A 13,448-nucleotide genomic window follows, 5' to 3' on the forward strand; every position below is an offset into this window, starting at 1 on the left:
AGACCAGTCCTGCCCCTGGGGGTATATTTCCTTCAGTTCACTGTAGATTTGGCAAAGATGGATCTCTGAAAATGCATCCTGCCTTCACTGAAAGCCCCCTCTGTTGCATTGGCTTTATTATTTTCTCTAACCTGCTGAACCAGTCCTCAGTCTTTTTTTTTTTTTTTTTGTCCCATGATTTGGTTGATATTAATGGGAAGTCTTAAATTTTAGACCCATTTTCTTGTCCCAATATTTCATCTGGAAAGTGAAAGACCAGGTGATGTTCCTTTGAATATCCCAGGCCTTGCCTTGTCTTGACACCTTTTAAATTTCATGGCTTGAATTTTTACCGCTGTTTGTTTGTCTTTTATTATTTTCAAATAATAGATACCGATTTGATTTTTTCTCCCAATATCTTATGATTTATATTTTTAAACTAAGCATGTGGTTGAAACGCAGGAAGGTTAAACTCTTTTGTATTTTATAACAAAGAAACAAGTATGAAAATAAGATATTTGCAGGTAAGATGATTCACATTAGAATTCAGCAAAGTTTTGCTATTAAGGGCTAGGTAGTAAATGATTTTTAGCTAATAGTATATTGGCATTTTATACTCTGTACAAATATATCACAATGCAGGACATTATTATTTGTATATTTATAGAACAGTAACACTTTATTTAGGGTACCTGGATGGCTCAGTCATTTAAGCATCTGATTCTTGATTTCAACTCAAGTCATGATCTCATGGTTTGGGAGATCGAACCCCACATTAGGCTCTGTGCTGACATCGCAGAGCCTGTGTGGGACTCTCTCTCTCCCTGTCTTTCTGGCCTCCCCCCACCCGCCCCACTCATGCTTTCTCTCTCTCTCTCTCTCAAAATAATAAATAAACATTTTTTTAAAGATTTTATTTACAAACCCTTAAATTTGAATTCCATATACGTTCATATGTCACAAAGTATTATTAATCCTTGTTTGGTTTTGTTTTGTTTTGTTTCCAATCATTTAAAAAGCAATGATTACTTTGGGGGCTCCTTGGTGGCTCAGTCGGTTAAGTGTCTGACTTGGGCTCAGGTCATGATCTCGCAGTCTGTGAGTTCAAGCCCTGCGACGCGCTCTGTGCTGACAGCTGGGAGCCTGGAGCCTGCTTTGGATTCTGTGTCTCCCTCTCTTTCTGCCCCTCCCCCACTCATGCTCTATCTCTCTGTCTCTCAATAATAAACAAAGTTAAAAAACATTAAAAATAATAATAATACATTTTAAAAATAAAAATAAAATAAAAAGCAATGATTATTTTTAGCTGGTGCTGTGTTGGATTTGCTCCTGGGCTGCCATTTTTACCAAACCCCCTTACCAGTGACTACCGTTTGCAAATTTAATTGATATGGTTCTTCAACAGATGTTTTATGTCTTCATCAAACTGAAGATTAACACAGTCCTCACAACCAGTAACAATTTAAGATCTACACGAATACAAACATTGGGTATTTTCCTCAGAATTTCCGCACGGTTGAAGATCGGCACAGACATGTTTCGCGGACTTTCTGAAACAGGAGACATGTTGGAATGTTCAGGTAAATGCCTTGAAAAAGTTTCCTTTCAATGGAAGAGACTTTTAAATGTGTTATCCAGAAGATAGAGTATCCCCTTGAGAGTTTTCCCTGCTGTCAGTTGTGGATGCTTCACTCTTATTTAATGTTCCCTGCTGAACCTTGAGAGATCTGAGAGGTTCGAATTATAGAGGCAGCCCTGTATCCATCTTGATCTTTTTTATAAGATTTGTAATGATATCTCTGGCGCTAGAATTTAATCTGTTTTTACAGCTTCCACGGCTAGTAGAAAACTCCCTTGTGACATTTTCAATGTGCGAAGTTCACTCAAGACATGACTTCTCTCTTCTGGTCATATTTTTATGGCAGAAGTGACAATTTATTGCACTCTCTCTCGTCTCAGTAGGACACATTTTTGTCACAAAAGAAGTGTTGCCAGGTCACTGTCTGCAGAGTGCTTCCAACACCAAAGGGCACAGGAGGAATAGTTACCGGCTCAGGACAGACTCAGAGCATCTCAGTCCAAGGGAAGCCCAAACTGGGTGGATGTGGAGACTGACCCCACACGGCCCCCAATGCTGGCAGGGACCCAGATCTGGAGCAGGCTGGATGGTTTCTTTACCCAATACCCATCCCCATTACCAGCAAGGTCCCCTGGTTCTCTTCTTTCACCTTTCTGGACATTTAGATATTTATAGATTGTTAACATAATTTGATCCCACTCTTTTGAAACGTATGGAACTTTTGAATCCTATTTCATTTTTACACAAAATGTCTTGTTCATTTCTTTTAATGTTTATTTATTTTTGAGAGAGAAAGAGAGAAAGAGAGAGAGTGAGGGGAGGGGAAGGGCAGAAAGAGAGGGAGACACAGAATCCGAAGCAGGCTCCAGGCTCTGAGCTGTCAGCACAGAGCCCAACCCGGGGCTCGAACTCACAAACTGTGAGATCATGACCTGAGCCGAAGTCAGAGGCTTAACCAACTAAGCCATCCAGGTGTCCCTTTCAATTTATTAATAATGCTTTAAAGACTCAAATACTTTTAAAATATATTTACATTGATTGATACATTCTTTTGGAATTCCTGAAATGTCTCCATACCTATAAAAGCTTTCACTATATAGGTACTAATCAAATATTATCCTAAATACTTCCATTTTTTTTTTAATTTCCTTTTTTTTTTTTTATCTTAAGTAAACTCTACATGTTAACATGGGGCTTGAACTCTCAACCTGAGATCAAGAGTCACAAGCTCTACTGACTGATACAGCCAGGTGTCTCAATGATTTCGGTTTTTATTTTTTTTATTTTTATTTTTTTTAACATTTATTTATTTTTGAGACAGAGAGAGACAGAGCATGAACGGGGGAGGGTCAGAGAGAGAGAGAGACACAGAATCTGAAACAGGCTCCAGGCTCTGAGCTGTCAGCACAGAGCCCGACGCGGGGTTCGAACTCACGGACCGCGAGATCATGACCTGAGCTGAAGTCGGCCGCTTAACCGACTGAGCCACCCAGGAGCCCCATCAATGATTTCAGTTTTTAAATGAAGTTCTCCTGATAACAAAATCATTGCATGCTTATTGAAAACTATCAGAAGTGTCCAAAAGCCCGGTGGAGAAAGTGAAGAGAACTTATGCAGCCCCCAACCACAGCATGTGCCTGCCATATTTTGTGGTATATTCTTCAAGTCCTTGGTGTAATCATTTGGAATAACAGTGAACTTTGAAGACAAACTAGTTAATATGTGTGGCTGCTTAAATCTTCATCCCTGTAATTGCTAATGAAGAAAGGACATCCATTCACATAATTTGGCGCTATGTAATATGTTGCATCTTCGTCATATTTTGAGACTTTGGTTTAGTGGGAGCTTAATCATCTTCTAATTGGTGTGAACTTTTCGTGGTATTGATTTTAGCACCTTCCCACCTTATTTGGCAATTATTTTCCCAAGTCATCATTTTAGTTATACGTTTGTTGTGCTTGAATTAGAATCCCGAGTTTTATTATAGTAACAAGCGTATCCCTAAATCTCAGCGACCTTACACACTAAAGGCTCATTTATCAAACATACCGTGCCTAATGCAACTAGCACAATCCGTCATAACGAATATGATCAGAAAGGAGAACGGGAATGCAGGGAGAGCTGATGGTGAACGTGGCCACTGCAACGCACATCTTGTATGTTGCCACAGCAGGGCAGACACAACCATGGCATGGTGCATCATTTTCCCTGCTCCGATCTGGAAACCGCAAACTCTGTTCTCCCCTCACTCTGTGGGGTGGAACCAGCCCCAGGACTCCTCCATAGGCAAGTGGCAGAGGGGAAGCCCATGGTCACCAACATCTCGGTGACAGCATCTGCTGCAGAGAAATGTTATGGTTTTTATTTTGAAGCATCCAAATTTATTTTTTGCAATTGCTTGTTAGGTCCTTACGCCATACCCTTTCTTTCTATCAGTCTGAGCATCTCTGCCCGGACTGACCTTCTCACTCTCCTCTGTGTGAAGATTCCAGTCCATCCTTCAGGTTGTGAGCAGCAGTCAATTCCTCTTCCCCATCTTGAGGCCCAGAGCAGAATTTAGCTTTGTATGCTGCTACAGAGTAATCACATTGAAACATGCTATTTTTTATTATGCCCATCTCTGGTATGGGTGCCTAAGGGGAAGGCATCACATGGTTCATGCCCATTTTCCTATTGATACATGCACTTGAGCAGCGTATAGTACAGTGAGAAAGCCTGGTATTCAAATATGTCTCACATGATTGACTATTAAGTGTAACTTCAAGTTATTGGCCACTTTGGGCTTTATTTTCTCGCCTTAACACTAAGAGGTACAAAAGTGAATCTCAGATTTTTACAAGAATTTAATGAGATAGCATATGCAAAATTTCCAACCACAGAGCCTAACCTTGATTAGAAAAACAATTAATTTTTGTTTGTGAAAAGAGATCTCCCTTCTCCTCTTTCTTACACAGCGTCTTGTATAACAGGGACACTAGAATGTTTGAGTCATTATTATACGGCAAAATATTTTCCAAGCTTTATTTATTTGTTTACCAATTGCATAATCCGGAGATAACGGTTGACAACATATATCAAAATCTAGTATTATTTTACTTTACATAGATTCTACTTTGAATTACAAAACATACTTAAAATGAAAGTTATATATCATTAGCATTAATGTAAAACCAGTAATTGGCATAAATAAAAGGTAACAAAACAACCTATTAAATTAAAAATTAACTTCCAAAATATAAATAATAGATCGTAAAAGCACATGCAAACATTGCAAAAATGTTCACTAAAAATAAGTTATCTAATGAGATATCTTGAAATATTTATGATTAGTCACTAATGAAAGGATATTTGGCTCAGTGTTGCTTGGGAAACATGCCACACTGGTTCTATGTCTAAAAGAAAATTGTTTGAGGGGCTCCTGGGGGGCTCAGTCAGTTAAGCGTAGGACTTCAGCTCAGGTCATGATCTCGCGGTCTGTGAGTTCCAGCCCTGCATCAGGCTCTGTGCTGACAGCTCGGAGCCCGGAGCCTGTTTCAGATTCTGTGTCTCCTCTCTCTCTGTCCCTCCCCTGCTCGCGCTCTGTCTCTCGCTCTCAAAAATAAAATAAACCTCAAAAACATTATTTTTAAATAAATAAAATAAAATTGTTTTTTAAGACTTTTTGATGTTGTCTGGCACTGAGAATCCAAACTCAGATGTGTAGAGTAGCAAAATGAAGGCGAAGATTTAATGAATTTAAATCTTTGGCTCTGAACACTGAGCCAAAATAGTCTTACCCAGAAATAATGTAAATGACCAGCGATGAATAACTTGTCATTTCAAGATGTGGTTTTCTTCAAACAATCTTCTACACTTTGCCTAGGAAAATATTTCATATTGAAAAGTTTAGTTAAAAAGCTTTTGAAGTTCTCATATTAATAAAATAAGAATCTTTCCCTCAGTAAAAATCAGGGAAATAAACACGGAAACAATGACTTAATCTCTGCTCACATATCCATAGAGCTGAGTAAAAGGAAGCGTCTTTAATAATTTGCTTTTAATATGGTTGGCAATTGACTGGCCTTAACAAATATATCCCCTAAGTGTTCATGTGTCAGTCAGAATGTTCCTGTTTATATATTGCACTGTCATGTGTGGGAGAAAGCCTCTGATTGGACAAATCCTTATATTTGCCCCGTCTCTACTTGGGCACATGCACTACTTTCAGTGCGTTATTCTTGAAAAACCCCATCTCCACTTCTATAAATGGGCAAATATTTGGAGTTCAAGGCTCCTTTTGCACCTCCACACTGGTAACTGTCAAAAGATCCTCTGGGTTCACAACAACAGTGACTTCTTCAATGTATAGATGGGTAAAAATTGACCTTAAAAAAATACCTCCCACTGAAATTCTTTATTTAGATTTTTGGCTGTGTCTAATTCTATTGGGCACAGTGTTTGTTTATTGGGCTGGAGTGTCATCTATTTCTTGCTTTGCCCATGGTTTCAGTCTATTTCTTTAATCAAATTTTTGTAATGCTTCTTTCCGGTTATCTCAGCATCTGTGACCCTTGGCATGAGATATGATGGTATAAAGTTTCAAGAATTGTCATTTCATTTCTTGTCACAGGAGCATAAGTTTCTAGGACTTCTGAGGATCTACTTTGCTTTAAAAGTTTTTTTGTTTGTTTGTTTGTTTGGTTGGCTGGTTGGTTGGTTGGAGGTTTTTAAGGTGCTTTAAAAGTTCTTAAGCAGCTATGCATGAAATCCTTTGTGTGTTTTAAAATGAGACTTAAAGTCTACTGCTTTCACTACAGAATATGAGTGTCCACAAACATAAGATACACCATGGAATAATTTGATCACAGCCTTGGAAAACGGAAACACAAACTAAAAATAATAATCATCACATTTAAAAAAAATATTTTCTTAAAGCTGAAAATGTACGAGGATACATATATAAAAACTGACTTACTCAGATACAATACTAACGTACACATTTTTTATCATATTCTTCAAAATTGGGTGTTAAAACGCCCTATTGTTTATTTAATTAATTTACTTTTTTTATATTTATTTTTGACACAGAGAGAGGGAGATAGAGTGAGAGCAGAGAGGGGAAAAGAGAAAAGGAAACAAAGAATCCGAAGTAGGCTCCAGGCTCTGAGCTGTCAGCACAGAGCCCAACATGGGGCTCGAACTCATGGACTACAGGGTCGTGACCTGAGTCAAAGTTGGATGCTTAACTGACTGAGCCACGCAAATGCCCAATAAAATGCCCTATTGTTTAAATTCGGTATATATATATATATATATATATATATATATATATCCCATTAAATTAAATTTAGCCCTTTATTTTCTCTTGTTCAAAGTATCTATCTTCTTACTAATATATTGCCTTGATTAATCAATTTCTAAGAGAAATTTACTAAAAATTCTTCTTTTCATTGTGCAATTATTCATGTTTCCTTGTATTACTATAGATTTTCCCTCTATATATTTCATGTTTATATATACATTCATGACTTTTATTCCCTGTTGTGTTGTTCCATGAATCATTACATGTTACCCATAGTTTTTTATTAAGATTTTTGCCTTAAATCTATTTTATCTGATATTAGAACACCACCTCCAGGTTTTGTGTTACTTGTTGTATAGAACTGCATATATATTTACATGCATTAAAGGGCTGGTAAATGTTTATCAGTTACCAGCGGAAAACACGGCTATATGAAACATTTGGACGTTTCCATAGTGTGACCATGTCGGCCACGAAAACCAGCCTTTGCTGTCCCCTATCGGTGCTACCAGGATCACCACATTCTCCGTACCCCCTTTATTTCCCAGCTGGCAGCAAGGATGAAGCTGTGTTCCCCTTCTCCCTAGGCCCAAGAGCTCATGGATCAGGGCAGTCTCTGCCTTCCCAGTGGGCACAGCTCTGGCCTCACTCTGTAGAGGCCACGACAGACGTTTGCTCCTTCCCAGATCTGCAATCTTGTTCCTGCTTCTGGGCCTGAAACTCACCTGAAATTCACCGAGCCTGCCATTTCAATCCCTACCCCTTGCTTTGCATCTGGAACATCTGTAGCAGTGTGTTTAAAAGAGACTTGTAACCGGTTTAGTTTCAGTGTTACCTGAGGTTTAGCTGACAGATTCCAAAGCGAGGCATCAGACAAGCATCTTCCTTGCAGGAAAATAAAGTGCCTGACAACTAGCCCTTTAGCTTGTAACTGATCTCCAACTGATAAAAGAGTTTGGAGACACAGTTATTTGGAGCAAATAACGACAGGTTAGGAGTATGAATTAGGCACGAAGGATGGCAGGAAGGGAGCATGGCCCTTCGCCCAAGTCAGGATGCGTTTGTGAATGCGTGAGTGGGGCGTGAGAATTTCACTTCCATCGCCTGCTGAGAGGGACCACCCAGAGAATGTAAATGCTGTTATGTTGCACTGCCAGCAGCCTCTACCTTAATAGATTCCCGAGGAAAATAAAAGTGTGAGGGTATGATGGCTTGTGGCCCTGATTATGGAGCAAAGCAGAGGTAGGAATGGGCTTGTGCTGCCTGGATTTGTTAGGCTGCAGTTTTCACCAGTGTTTTCCATGGTCCAGGGATCGGTCATAGATTCGGGAGAGATGACAAAGGGTTTTCCTCAGTGTCTCTCTAGAGAGGACATCTGTAGTCGACGTTGGGGCCACCCCACGGCAGGCCTGGTGGCTAAGGAAGAAGTCCTAAGTACTCAGCGGGTGGAGCACCTTTGTCTGAGTCAGATGTCACGTGGGAGATGAAAAATTCTCAGAGAACCGGTTCACGCAATACTTAACGAAAACGCAGTGTTCGCACAGGCCAGCTGCAGTGCAGACTGGAACTCACAGTGGTATTAGCCAGGAGGTGATTTTCCTGTTTCCCTTTCCTCTCTTCCCTCCCTTGGCTGTCCAATCCTACTTTGGAGAGGCGTCAAGGAGCACTGGTTAGAAAAAGAGAGGCAGAGAAGCAGTCAGCGGGGAAGAGGGACGAAAGTACCACTCTGTCTTTCTTGCAATGGATGGTCCACAATGGAGATACATAGGGGCAGGTCCGGGGAGGGGGGGTGGTATTGAAACTAAGGTTCTAATGATGACATATGACTGGACATATTCATTATCAAACTAAGACTTGTTTTGTGACCAGATGACATCAGAGCATGTTTTACTATGAGTGTAATCAGAGGAAAAATAGAACCTGCCCCGAATCTAGTTCAAAGAGGTGAAAAGAAATAGCCCTGGGGGGGGGCATCTAGGGGACTCAGTCAGTTAAGCACCTGACTCTTGGTTTTGGCTCAGGTCATGATCTCACGGTTCCTGAGTTCCAGCCCCATGCCGGTCTCGGTGCTGACTGTCTGGAGCCTGGTTGGGATTCTCTATCTCCCTCTCTCTCTGCCCCTTTCCCAGAGAAAGAAAGAAAGAAAGAACGAAAGGAAAGAAGGAAGGAAGGAAGGAAGACCCCTGAGAAGTGGTTTTGCATAAAATAGGAGAGGATGGAGGGGGTTATTGACTTCCCTAAATGCAGGAGTCCTAATTGTTCAATGGAATATTTAGCGTAAAGTTGATCTGGTGTCTACCTCTTTTTTTTTTCTTTTTATATTTTTCTAAACATGTGGAGTAGAAGGGTCTTCAAGAATAGTACCTTTGCAGGGGCACCTGTGTGGCTCAGTTGGTTGGGGGGCCGACTTCGGCTCAGGTCATGATCTCCCGGTTCGTGAGTTCGAGCCCTGCATCGGGCTCTGTGCTGATGGCTCAGAGCCTGGAGCCTGCTTCAGATTCTGTGTCTTCCTCTCTCTCTGCCCTTCCCCCACTCGTATTCTGTCTCTGTCTCTCAAAAATAAATAAAATGTTAAAAAAAATTAAAAAAAAAGAATAGTGCCTTTGCCGGGGCACTTGGGTGGCTCAATGAATTAAGCATCCAACATCCACTCAGGGGCTCAGGAGCTCAGGTCATAATCTCACACTTCGTGAGTTTCAACCCTACATGGGGCTCTTGGCTATTAGCAGGGAGCCTGCTTCAGATTCTCTGTCTCTTCTCTCTCTGCTCCTCCTATGTGTGCTCTCTCTTTCTCTCTCTCTCTCTCTCAAAAATAAAATAAACAAACATTTAAAAAAATAGTACCATTGCAGCATATTGACGAGGAAGCCCACCAAATTTACATTAGAACCGGTGCAAAACGGCAATATATTAGTCTTTTTTTCTTTCTTTGGCAAGATATTTAATGGAAAGTTAAAAATGGGTAAGTCAAGAAATGTTGCTTCACTGTTATCTCACATGAGAAGCCATTCTGGTTTAGTTAAACTATGAGGCACATTTTGAGGACTGTTCATAACTAAGCTATCGTTTTTTGAGTCAATGATATTAGATATAGAAATAGGTGACCTAAGCTGGCCTTGGTTCATCGGACGCTCAGTAGATGCATCTAAGTATCTCTTCCCACGTAAGTATCGTTGGCATCCGGGAATAGATAGGTCAGTATCGGAAGGGATGAGAGATGTCACTAAGTCTAGAACTTTTGATTTCACATCAGAGCCAACTCGGTGATAAATCGGCATGGCGATTCGCATATTCTTAACTACTAAGTGGGTTAAGGATTACTTAATGGATGTAGATCCCCTTTTGTCTCTTCCATTTACTTCCTTATGGAAAGTTACTCAACATACCAAACGTCCATTTTCTCATTGCAAATGAGGAAGTGATATCTATGTCACACAGTTGGGTCTCAGTTGTGATGACAAAAGCATGTGCTTTGATTGGGAACCTATACCTTTAATAAAGTGTTAATGAAGACTATAGCTTCCATGCTATTAATCTACAAAACTTTTGAACTGGTTACCTGGGTCCTGATAGCCAGAACATTGGTATTGCTTTGTTGTTGTTTTTTGTTTGGGTTTTGCTTGCTTGTTTGTCTTGAGGGAGAAATAGTCACATCAAACTATAGGAATTGTTGGAAGAGTTTGCTATCCCAGACAGAGCCGGGGAGAAGACAGTGGCTGACAGAAGGCCCCTTGTCCCAAAGTGAGTGGCATGCCTTCGGCATTATTAAAAGTTACTTTTTAGAGAAAATTAATGTGAATATATAAACAGAGGTTAGAATTAATTCTGATTTAATTTGATCATTTTAAATATATACCTGTCATTTTATTTTCAAGACTTTACTTGTTACATAAAGGGTCTTGGGGTGCCTGGGTGACTCAGTTGGTTAAGTGTCTGACTTCGGTTCAGGCCATGATCTCACAATTTGTGAGTTGAAGCCCTGCATCAGGCTCTGTGCTGACAGCTCGGAGCCTGGAACATCCTTCAGATTCTGTGTCTCCCTCTTTCTCTGCTCCTCCCCCACTCTTGCTCTGTCTCTCTCTCAAAAATAAATATACATTAACAAAATTAAAAAGAGGGGCGCCTGGGTGGCTCAGTCGTTTAAGCGTCTAACTTTGGCTCAGGTCATGACCTCGAAGTTTGCGAGTTCGAGCCCCGCGATGGGCTCTGTGCTAACATCAGAGCCTGGAGCCTGCTTCAGGTTCTGTGTCTCCTCCTTTCTCTGCCCCTCCCCTGCTCATGCTTTGTCTCTCTCTGTCTCTCAATAATAAATAAACATTAAAAAAATTAAAAATAAATCATTTATTTATTTAAAAATATTATTAAAAAATGTTTTTTATATTATTTAAAAAAATATTTTTTTTAAAAAGAGTCTAACATGCAGTCCTTATTCTAACAATAAAGGTACATTCCTGAATTCTAGAGAAATTTCTGAAAAATTCCGCTTGTAGGTAACTTCACTCAACAGCATAGATGGAATAGACCATCTACAGGACCCCACCCACCTCACAGCCACCCACATTAGGATATGCCTTGAAGAGTGGTCCAGGTTGCTTGGCCCAGGTTGCTGACAATTTCTTGAGGGTCATGGAGCTGACATTGCACTTCACAGACACCAGGGAGCACTGCACAGCATCCATCAACAGAGAAATGGGAACTCTCCCTTAGAGCTTTAACACTTGGCTTTGGACAAGCAGTCAGTTCTCCGTTCATCTCTGAGTCATTTATTATAAAGAACATTTGAAAATAAATTCTGCTGGCTATCCCGAAAGCTAAGTCGTGGTGACGGTGGAATCATTATGTTCTACATATTTGGAAACATGACTGTATCTGTGTATTTTCATTTCTTCAAATTACTGCAATCCTAAATGGTGTTTTCATCATTGTTTACAGGCAAATGATGATACTATAGCTATGAAAATATGTTACTATAACAAAGTATAAAAGAAGGAACAGATGGATATGTTCTAGAACAATTTTGCCTTTCTCTAAGTGTGCTTACAGTAAAAGAAAGAAATGAAGTTTTAAAAATACATGAGTAAAATATCCCTAAGAAGAGGGTTTTTAAATATTTATCCATTAAACATCAAATGGCCTGTTTTGTTTTATTTCTGCAGAACATTAAACTTATGGGTTTTTTATATCTCCAGATCAAATTCCCTGGATGAATATATCTTTTGCTGTAAGTAACCTTACTGATCACTGTATTCGATCTGTTTATTTTATAGATTGATAAGCAGAGGCCAAGAGGAGATAATGTGTTGCCCACAGTTCACAACTGTGAACTGTGGTAATTGGGAGTGGTAAGTATAGAGCTGAAACATTTTGTTTTTTTCCCCATTTTTCTGTATTAGATAGATTGACTCTATTCTTTATTTAAATGACACATTAATTTTATGAGTTGCAGGTGATCGGCACTACAAAGAATGCCATTTTTTCAGTCCGTTCTTTATAAAATTTGGCATATCTTTCTCTGCACAGGTCTTTCTATATTACTGTGCCTTCACAGAGTAATGACACCTGTACTCGTACAATGACACATGACACAGTATCTATCTCACCCTCTCATAGGTTGAGATAGTTGTATCTGTGGCTCAAGGAGATTGGAGAGAGTTTAAAATAGACAATGAGGAGCTTGGGAGAATGTCCTGAGTCTCTGAGGAATATTAAAAACCCATTTCAAAAGTGCAAAAATGATTTTGTCACAGGATTAGTCTCTACAGTGATAGGATTTTCACCTGGCAGTTCAACAATCTCAGAAAGCTGGATAGATGTGGCTTCATGGTAAGTGGGCCTAGGAACTGAGATTTCATCAGGGGGATTTTGTGGTCAGTTACAAACCTGACTATAATCATTCACTCTTCCATGACTCCGTTTACAATGTTATACTTCACCTCTCTCATGAAGAGATGGTGTCTATTCTTTTCCCTGTGAGTCTGGGCTACCCTTGTGACTTACTTTGTTCAACATGTACACCAGAAGTGTTGATGTGCAGGTTTCATGCCCAGGCTTCAAGGAGACTGCCATGCTTTCCCTCTTTCTGTCTTGGGATCCCTGCTTCTACCCTGATACAGCAGCCACAGGCTGGCCTTATGGAAAATGAATAACCATAGAAACCAGTCCCCAGTCAGACTAGCTGTTTCAACTGAAGCACCCAGTGATGTGTAGAGCACAGTCAAGGTCGGGAAAGCCACCGATACAACTCGGGACTGAGTGCAGATGAATGATAGGCCCCATTTGAGACTAGACTAATTTCCTAACTTGAATTATTGTCCATAATTATTGTGCTGTTTCAGCAACACGGAATTTCAGTTACTTTGTTACACAGCAGTAGCTAACTGGTACAGAGTCCTTGAAGTACTTATCAGAGAGGTATTTTTTTTTTTTTTTAAAGACAAATGAGGTAAGGATAGAGATGATAAACTTAATGAAGACACCAATGTTATTCAAAGGATAAGGACGTATGGCACTGAATATGGGGGACAGTTAAAACTAAGGCTTTAGGGAACAGGGTATCAGGATAGATCTGAGGAGCTCAGCATAGGTGATTATAGACCATTACTCTTGCAA

This window comes from Panthera pardus, unplaced genomic scaffold, assembly GCF_024362965.1.
Source record: "Panthera pardus isolate Hobbes unplaced genomic scaffold, ASM2436296v1 HiC_scaffold_8, whole genome shotgun sequence".
In the NCBI taxonomy this organism is placed as follows: domain Eukaryota; kingdom Metazoa; phylum Chordata; class Mammalia; order Carnivora; family Felidae; genus Panthera; species Panthera pardus.